This window comes from Euprymna scolopes, chromosome 8 (assembly GCF_053919585.1).
Source record: "Euprymna scolopes isolate OS-2025 chromosome 8, ASM5391958v1, whole genome shotgun sequence".
Taxonomy (NCBI): domain Eukaryota; kingdom Metazoa; phylum Mollusca; class Cephalopoda; order Sepiida; family Sepiolidae; genus Euprymna; species Euprymna scolopes.
The window spans coordinates 117,759,313-117,769,190 of record NC_136489.1 but is presented as its reverse complement, the minus strand read 5'-3'; the positions used below and the strand labels follow the sequence as shown (position 1 = coordinate 117,769,190).

The window sequence follows — 9,878 nt, the reverse complement described above, 5'->3', positions numbered from 1 at the left end:
TGCGTTCAGCGACGTATTTCAGTTTTACCAATCACATTTTTTTTTGTTGTTTTGTTTTTTTTGTTCTGTCAATTTTGTCGGTTGACTGTCCTTTTAAAGTACAAGATAAAAAAAAAAACAACAACAAAACAACAACAACAACAACAACAACAACAGCAAAAACAAGGATGCACTTGGCAAGGACAATCAAGGAAAAAACCGGAAAATAATGAGCAGGAGAAAGAGAGATAGGGGAGGAGCGAGAGAGAGAAAGTGAAAGAGAGAGAGGGCTAATAAGAGAGAGAGAGAGACAGAGAGAGAGAAAGAGAGAGAGAGAGAGAGAGAGAGAGAGAAAGAGAGAGAAAATTAATCAGATACTAATGATAAGGTAACGATAAAAGCGAAAGTTTCTAGGTGAGCCAGTCCGTAAAATTAGCGACTACGGAATGCAGAGATAGATAGATAGAGAGAGATAGATAGAGAGAGAGAGAGAGAGAGAGAGAGAGAGAGAGAGAGAGAGAGAGAGAGAGAGAGAGGGGGGGAGAGAGCGGGGGGAAAGAAAGATGAGAAGTAGGATCTTCCATTTTTACTCGCCAGTCAAAAATGAAATGACGCTTATAACGAACATGGATTATTATTTTTATCAGTCATTCAAGGTAATCTTTTTATCAAAGGTTCAAAGTTCATTTTTTTTTTCAAGTTCTTTTCTCTCTTTCCTTTCGTGACGGTCCACCGTACACAGAGCGTCAAGCAAATTTCCATGAACAGAATTTCTTTCTGAGAAGTTTCCATCCTTAGAGCACATTACCGTGAGACTGTTTCACTGCAGACTGCAACAAGGTCGTTTTTAAATCCAATGTGAACCAGTACTTGTCACAAACTATCCCCATAAGTAATCAAACTGTGTCTATTCCATTTATCATTTTCAACCCTTTCTTAATATCCTTTATCATCCAACTTACAATAATTCCAGATCCTTAACCCACATCCGCAAATGGCTTTTAACCTCGATAAGTGATGAGTTAAAAAACGCCCTTTCACCCTCTCATAATTTGACATAATTCAGAAACATAGAAGTTTTGTTTCTTTTTAAAGAAAAACTGAACATGTCATTACATATAAAAATACATCTTTTTATGAGTAAAAAAACATGTTCAGTTTTCTTAAAAAAAACCAAAAAACTATGTTTTTGAATTATGTCAAATTATGAGAGGGTGAAATTTCTGAATTTTTAGATGAAGATTAGTTGTTTGTATTATTCGGACTACCGTTCTCATCTTGAGTGTCATTTTTCACAACGTTTCGGTCGATATAACTTCCCACCTTCTTCAGGCGTATCTTGTCGAACTCGGGAATTTGGACGGAGGATAGTGTGCTCTTGTTCCGTCAGCCATAAGTAATTCGCCAGTCCTAAGTAATTCGCAATTGTATTTTTCGGTCGCCCACACTGAGGATTGAACCTTCAATCTTCAGGAGAATATCACTTACAATTGATTTTTCCAAGTACTCTAACCACAGATAATTCTAGTACGAATTTTAAAACCCTTAGACCTATTTTTATTTTTAGTTGTAAATATCACTATTTATTACTAATTATTATTGTATATATATATATATATATATATATATATATATATATATATATATATATATATATATATAGTAGAAATGCTAATTAATAAAAACCTGAAGAAAGTGCTCAATACTGTTGTAGAGCAAATATGCGTTTTATTTTTTATTACCGTTTTTTTTCTGTTCAGCTACATTTTTGTTTCAGCTACACGACCGTTTTTTTTTGGCGGTTATGTAGCCTCCTCAGACTTTACAGAAAAGTTCGTTTATGGCCAAAAAACGGTCGTGTAGCTGAAACAAAAATGTAACTGCTGATGCTATTCTCTACCTATATAAGAGCCAGGTACGTCCAAGGATGGAATACTGTTGCCACATCTGGGCAGGAGCTGCTAGAAAGGACTTGTCCTGCCTTGATAGAGTTCAAAATAGACTTCGTAGCCTCGTAGGAGATATCCTTTTCTCCTCCTTGCAACCTCTATCTCACAGAAGAGATGTTGCGAGTTTGTCTCTGATGTATCGTTATTTTCATGGAAAGTGTTCGACTGAGCTTCAATCTATGGTCCCCCCTCGCCAAACTTTCACAAGAAACACTCGTCTAGCTGTAAACACTATCAATAATTTCCCCCACTCTTTATCTGTGCCTAAACCTAAACGTAGATTCCATGAACAAAGCTTCTTTCTTAGAACTGCACGCCTGTGGAATTGTCTTCCGTTTTCCTGCTTTCCGGCTGACTACAATATGGTTGTGTTCAAGTCTAAAGTAAATAAGTTCTTGATGAGCCGTTCCATATAAGTTATTAAATTTACCAAATTTTCATTACTAATGATTACTATATTGACCAATTTCTACTGTACACTCTTTAACCCTTATCCTTGAGTGGCCTCTGGGCCTTGATAATGTGGTGACGCCTTTGTAAAAAAAAAAAAAAAAAAAAAAAACTGAACAGAAAAGAACGGTAATAAGAAATAAAACGTATATATATATATATATATATATATATATATATATATATATATATATATATATATATATATATATATATATATTTTATATATATATATATATATATATATATATGTGTTTTTAATTATTACTTGTTTATATTATCTATTGTTTATAATCAACGGTTTTTATATCGTGTTAAATTCTATACTAGGTCTACTTAGCAGTTGGTTATTCCACAGCGTCTTACTTTCCACCGTTCTTCTCTGTCTATAAGCTTTACTTCGTTCCATAATGGCAAATGCTTTCCCTTTTCCTTCCAAATATGGTCAGCTATACCTAACTTTTCAGTCTCTCCACGTACTACGGCTTTTCGATGTTCTTCTAACCGAACCTTCAACAGACGACACGTTTCACCTTTGTATAGTTTTCTACATTTACATGGGATTTCATATACGCAGTTCTTAGTCATAATGAGTCAGAAACGTCATGACACTTTTACAATTGGGATTTTACAAGTGCTGTAATCGTTATGCCACGGGTTCTCAAGATGAGAACAGTAATCCGATTAATCCAAATAATACAAACGAACTGGACTGCGAAACTCTGCCGCATCCTCCATACTCTCCAGAACTATCACCGACCGACTACCACTTTTTTCAAGCATCACGACATCCTAATAATACGAACAACTAATTAATTTTGTTGCCGCTATTGTTTTGCCCGAATTCTTTGTAGAATTTGGGTACTCCAAGTAGGAACCACATGAAGGTTGACGACATCCATAGTGAAATGAACGTGGAGTCGTCAATTCACTCCATGTAGACGCTGGTCATCGAATAAAGCGACTTTAGTGATCATTTGGGAATACTAGGAGCTGTATGCAGTATGTTGAGCATCATTCATTCATTTCGAATGAATCAGATGATTATTGTTGGCATTCGTTTCCCCGATATCTTTCTAGTTGGAATTCTTTCTAGAAAGACATCTCTTTCACTGTACGAGAGGGGCCACGTGAAGGTTGCCAATATTCCGAAGTGAAAGCGTTGCTCTGGAACATACTAGATTTGAACTTGGTACACCAAGATTGTCAGTCTGTGTTGTTAATCACTTAGTCATCGTCACCTCACGATGTTGTATGTGCGAAAAAGGCTTCATTCAACTCTCTGCAAAAAAAAAAAAAAAAGTTGTCAAAATCATTTTTTTTCTGACCAGGATATACATGCGACTAGGCAGGGGGGGCATTTTGTGAATTTAATATTCCTTGAAAATCGGAAGAAGCTGTTTTAACTAGTCCGGAGTAAATCATCACATCAGATAGGTATCCACTTCCGCAGATGAATTTAATAACGGACAAGAAATTTAACGCATACAAATGAGCATATTAGAAACGCGCTGGCTATATGTTCTGACCACCTATCAGGTTGACAAGAAGTTCTTGCGGTTTCTAACTTTTCAATCCAGATGAACATATCTCGCCTCAAACAAAAATTTATTCATCGAAATAAGCACCATCAGAATCAACACACTTTTGCCGACGCAAAACAAGTGTGTTTATGCAAGTAACGTAAAAGTCTTGCGTTCAGGTGGCGATGAATTCGCTTAAGGCGTTTTTTATATTGCTTACGTTTTTTAAGCATTTATCACGCAAAAAGTTGTCGTGATGCTTGAAAAAAGTGATAGTCGGTAGGTGAGAGTTCTGGAAAGTATGGCGGATGAGGCAGAGTTTCGTAGTCCAATTCGTCCAACTTCTGCTGGGTAGGTTTAGCAATGTGCGGTCGAGCATTGTTGTGGTAGAGAATTGGGCCGTTTTTGTTGACTAATTCTGGGTGTTGTTGTCGAAGTTTCTGATGCATTTCATTCATTTGTTGACAGTACTTCTTCGTCTTAATGGTTTCGCCCGCATTCAAAACTAGATAAAACCGATAGATATTCGCACAGTGAAGAAGTCTTTCTAATCTGTGAGACAATTTATATATATATATATATATATATATATATATATATATATATATATATATATATATATATATTCGCACAGTGAAGGAGAAGTCTTTTTAATCTGTAAGACAATTTCTGTTTTTGAAGGAACTAGATTTTTTTTCCAGAATAAAACTTATGTATAACTCTTCCTTCGTGGGATGCAAGAAAAGAAATTCACTACATGTCAGTATTTCAACGGTATCCGACTATCAGCTCGATAAATGGGCCCCGATTGAGCTTCATCCATATATGCGCATTTCTCAACCAGCTCATTAATTTTCGAGCAGCCTAACGTTAGAAATAATTTGTATTATTTCGATTATTCGGACTATTATTCTCTTCTCAGGCTGTTATTTCCACAACCTTTCGGTCAATGTACACCCCGACCTTTCCAGGTACATCTGTATAGAATTTCAATGAATTGGATTTAAGGCATACTTTCTTCTGTCGATTGAAGTTCGATGTGTGGAGATTACAATGATCAGAAAATACATGGAAATTCCACAAGGGACTCATTCATATGTAATATATGTATGTTGGCATTCTGTATATGTTCAGCTTAAATGGAGACGCTCTGATATTATTGCAGCTCTTTTGTTAAAACTGCAAAAGTAGTTATCTATGCTAGCAGGGACGCACAGCGTAGCCCGGTCGTAAAGTACGCTTAAATATGATTTTTAATTTATGCAGATTCTGTATATATATTATTATAGAGTTAATGCTCTATCGATTTTGATATATTTTAAAGTTGCGATTTAAAAAATAAAAAAATATATATATTGTGACGTGCGCGTTCTGAGGTTAGCTTTATTATCCGATCATGATAAATTAATTAAAAACAAATTATCTCAGGTTGCGTAGAAGGACGCGAGGAGCTACGCGCCAGTTTGTATTTAATTGACTTTCTCTATCAAAAAGAACATTTTAAATGGGGATAACAATTATCTGCCCTTCTCGACTTAAACACGGTGTATAGGCTTGTGTGTTGTATAAAATAGATATCAGATGAATAGGTAGATTTATTTAGCAATCGGCTGCTGTCGCTATAAGAAATGGTAGGTCAGAGAAGTTTCAGCATATATTTTTAATATGAAAAGATAATCAATTCATCATGTGTATATATTCCTTTTTTATTTCAATGAACAGAATCAAAGAACGAATAGGTAATATATACTAATTTCAAAAGATGATAATATATATATATATAAGTTCATAAGTCTTTTTCTCTTTTTTCTTTTTCCTTTCTCTTTTTTGTATATGTATATGTATAGATATATATTTCGCATACCAAACTCTCAGTAAAAAAAGAGAAAGACAAGTTTACAACAGAGATAATTTACAGAGTTGTGACCCTTTCATCATTATTTCCTTTTTATGTTTTTTTATAATAGACCAAGCGAGGCTACTCCTGCCTGCTGATTGTCCCTTTTATTTATTTTGTTTATTTTTCTTTCTTTCGGGCGATATTTTTTTTTTTATCAAACTCTAGTGAGATTTCTGAGTTTTTCGTTATTTATTTTCTCTTAAAGTGATCCGATATATCTTTATAACTGACGAATTAAAAGAGTAGAAGATAAAACAACCTTTATTTTACGCTGGTGAATATCAAATATGTTTTTCTTTTCACATTTCTCTCATTGGGATCTCTTCTGCAACTAACTTGCGTTTCAAATTCTTAACGATTAACTTTCTCCGAAAGAAACGCCAAACACATTTTTCTGAATTTTAAATATATCAGCGTTTTTCTTTTCTTCTTTTTTTAAAAAATTATTTTTCTCTTCGCTGTCGCCGTCGCCGTTGTTGTCATGGAAACGGTTCACTTGGCCGTTTTAATTCCTTCGCGTCTTGGAATTTTAACCATTAAATGTATTTATTTTTATTATGACGATATTCATATATCTCAATATCGTAACAATATCCACATGGCTTGGGTGCATTAGCTTGAATCGAAACTGAAGCCAAAACTTATGAAGAATTCTTGGTAAAATTATGTATTACAAGAAGTGGCAGTCCATAACAATTAAACGACAATCACGCTATCCAATTAATATACAGATTGGCTACTTGAGGCTGTTAACAATAATAAAGCACATAAGAAAATGTCTATTTAGACCATAATTATAGAGATGGTAGGATTTATGTGGAAAGAAAGTTATTTTTATAAATAAATTATAAGAGAGCGGCATCCTTGTTTCATTGAGAGTGTCTAGGATAAGACCCAGTAGAAACATGCAGAAAGGTTTAGCCAATGATGATTGAATAGATGGGCCCGAGTATAAAATGGAGAACGGGGAATGGTTACTCCTAAATGGAGAAGAATTAAATAGGATGGACAATTTATTAATGGGCATTGTTGAGGCTGTAATTGATTAAATTTCAAAGAAAGATAATGAATCAGATTTGAGTGAAAGAACTGGTAAAAGGCCGAAAAATTGACTAACCTTAATGTCGGTTCGACACCACGACAGTTCGGGATTGATCTTCACATCTTATCAGTGAACCTTCTCGTGTTACTTGAATGGATGGAGTAGTGTTGCCATATCTGGGCTAGTGCATTTGCCATTAGTTAGTCTCTCCCCCTTGAATAGGGTCAAAAAAGGGTCTCCAATCTAATAGACCCCAATTTGTCAAATAGGCTCCAACCCCTGTCCCATCGCCGCAATGTTGCATCCTCATTGACTGTCTTACAAGTATTTTAATGGAATGTGCTCCGATGAACTCATTGTACTTGTGCCCCCTCGGCGTACATATCCCGACTAACCCGTTTAGCAACAAAATCACACCTTTTCACTGCTGAGGTCCCTAGATGCCAGAAAGCTTTCTACTCTAATAATTTCTTTCCTCGAACAGCTAGACTTTGGAATTCCCTTCCTGCTACCTGCTTCCCCGATTATACTGATACGCAGAAGTTCAAATGTAACGTAAACCAACATCTTGCTAATCTTTCTTAGCCATGATCTCAGATAGTATACCTTTACGTCCAAGTGGCGATGTGCCTTGTTTGAAGTAAAGGTAACGAAAGACTTATATAATCTTCTTGGGTAGGGCAGAGTTCCCTATGTGTTACGCTCAGAACCGAAAAGTACTTAGTAGAATTTTGGTGCCAACTTCACCAAAAGTCTTAATAGAATCTTGGTGTTCCGTACATAAGTTAATTAACTGTGATATTACAACTATGATATTTTGGAAAAAAAAATGTTTGTACCCGCCGACCGTCTCGAACTAAAACCTCCTTTGATAACTTGCAATTTTTCGTGATAAAATAAATAAAAATAAAATAAAAAAAAAAACATAACGTTGGCCGGAAGATGCATGTGGATCAATTATCACACGCAACGACGCGGGAATGGATTGACGCATGAACGGTAAAATATTACGACATAGAGAACCTAAATGATAGTAATTTGGGTCTAATTGAACATGAAAATTTAGGTCATCCTTAAGGTTCTTTTGTAAATTTGATTAACATTTAATAGCCATCTTTTTAATTTATCGTTAAATGTTCAGTATTTACATTGGCTTGATTGGTGTTGTAGCAGAAACAAATGGGACTTTTTTCTTCCTCGAATCAATGCCTCTCGCCTGTGCTATTTGGCCACATACTGACCGATCAGGGGTTCGGTGCATTGATCCTTCCTATCCACAAAGGAAATCGGCCAGAATCCGGTTGGAAGAAGAACAACTCGTTCTTATTGAGAGAGACACCAAACAGAACGGACCTCCCTTTTCTTCTCTCTCTCCACCTCGGTGATTTCTAACGGTATCGACGATTCCACTGGGAATAACTACCGAGATAGCACCAGGTAGCCGAAGTCCAGCTTTTAACAAGGAACATTATATTCTCATTAATAAACCTTTTCTGTGTTACCTTTTATGAAGTTGTTATGTTCGCCATTTCAGAGGCTTGTATTGAACTGTTTATTTTCTTAGGGTGTGCCCTAAAAGCATTATAAACCCTATAGTGTATGGCATCCTCATGTTGACACACCGGTTTTTATCAGATCACCGAATTTAAGCAACGTTGAGTTTGATGAGTACCAGATAGGTGGTCATTTTGAGATGCCAGGCACTGCATGTAGGAAGAATACAATATCTCTCTTGCAAAAAAAAAAAACAAAAACAAAAAAAAAAAAACTAACGTCGTACAAAATGGTAGGCACCGCCAAAACTGGGGGGGCAGGTCAGTACTTTTTGACGGACCGTCTTTTTAAAAATCTACCAAAAATCAGGTAATTATCCGATCAATACGAAATTTTCAGCGATTGTTAGGAGAAGAATGAACTTTATAACAGTGTACTTATTTTTCATAAACGATATTTATATATATATATATTTTTTTGCTTACAAAACCCCCCTTGTTTTGAAGTGGGAACAAATATGCTTAAAATAATCATCTGAAACTGAACAAAACATATTGTGTTGTTGTAACGGACAGAATTATAGATTAAAAAAAAAAAAAAAAAATTGTTTGCATACCTTATTTTGACGTCTGAATATCAGAACTTCGATTGTGTTTAATTATCCCGCTTTTGAGTTTTGAAGTGTGAAATTCGGTGAATATGTTAAGTAAAATAATTAATTTAAGTTAAGCAAAACAAAAAAAATTTTTTTTTAATATTTATACGAAAAAAGCCATTTTAAAATTTTTGATAAATAAATTAACAATTTTTTTTAGCGAGCCGAATAATGCATGACCATTATTAAACAGGGCATGCTTTGAATAATCGATACAGAAAAAAAACATTCGATAAATATTGTGCCCTTTGTGTTAAAAATAGCATCATTTTTTTCGATCCCGTTTGAAAACGTTTGCCGCCTTTCGACTACGGTGGACCAAACGCGCTGAAATAATTTTTTTTTATTCTGCTTTAAATTGCCCCCCCCCCTATTTTGGGGAGCCTAGCCCCCACACACATACACATTAAAAACCAAACTCATACAAATGGTCACCCATCTGGTACTGGCCAGCCTCAGCTTAATAATACATTGAAATTTTCGTCACTGAAAAATAAGTTTTTTTGGCCTGTTTGGTCTTCCATAGTTTTCTTATTATCAAAACGAAAACGTAAACAGAGTCGATCTGAACTCTACGTAGATGCGAAATATCTGGTTACCTATATGAATAAGTGGAATTATTTGAAATTCCGGTACTTATATTATAATATTTTTGCATATTCTCTTAGAAAATCATCCTAAATCTTAGTTAGACAATAAATAAATTAATTAATTATTTCAAAAACCCTTTTTTTTAAATATTTAAATACGTTTTTTGTGCAAGACAAAAAATGTCAATTGTTAACTTTTTGGGAAAATTTAACATTTAAAATTGAATTAAAAATAGTAGAAAAAGTTTTACATTATTCTGTTTTCTATATGATAAAATTCAGGGTTTTATCTTTCT

The 9,878-nt window shown here is 34.7% G+C and overlaps 1 protein-coding gene across 1 annotated transcript in view; it reads right to left on the bottom strand.

Annotated features, from left to right (window-relative positions):
• Positions 1 to 210, bottom strand: part of LOC145283731 (fatty acid desaturase 6-like) — a 21,930-nt gene extending 21,720 nt beyond the window's left edge. Inside the window, exon 1 of the mRNA XM_080132786.1 lies at positions 1 to 210. This exon is cut by the window's left edge and continues 1,929 nt beyond it. The gene's annotated coding sequence lies outside the window, so the exon portion shown is untranslated.
• Positions 211 to 9,878: the final 9,668 nt, after the last annotated feature.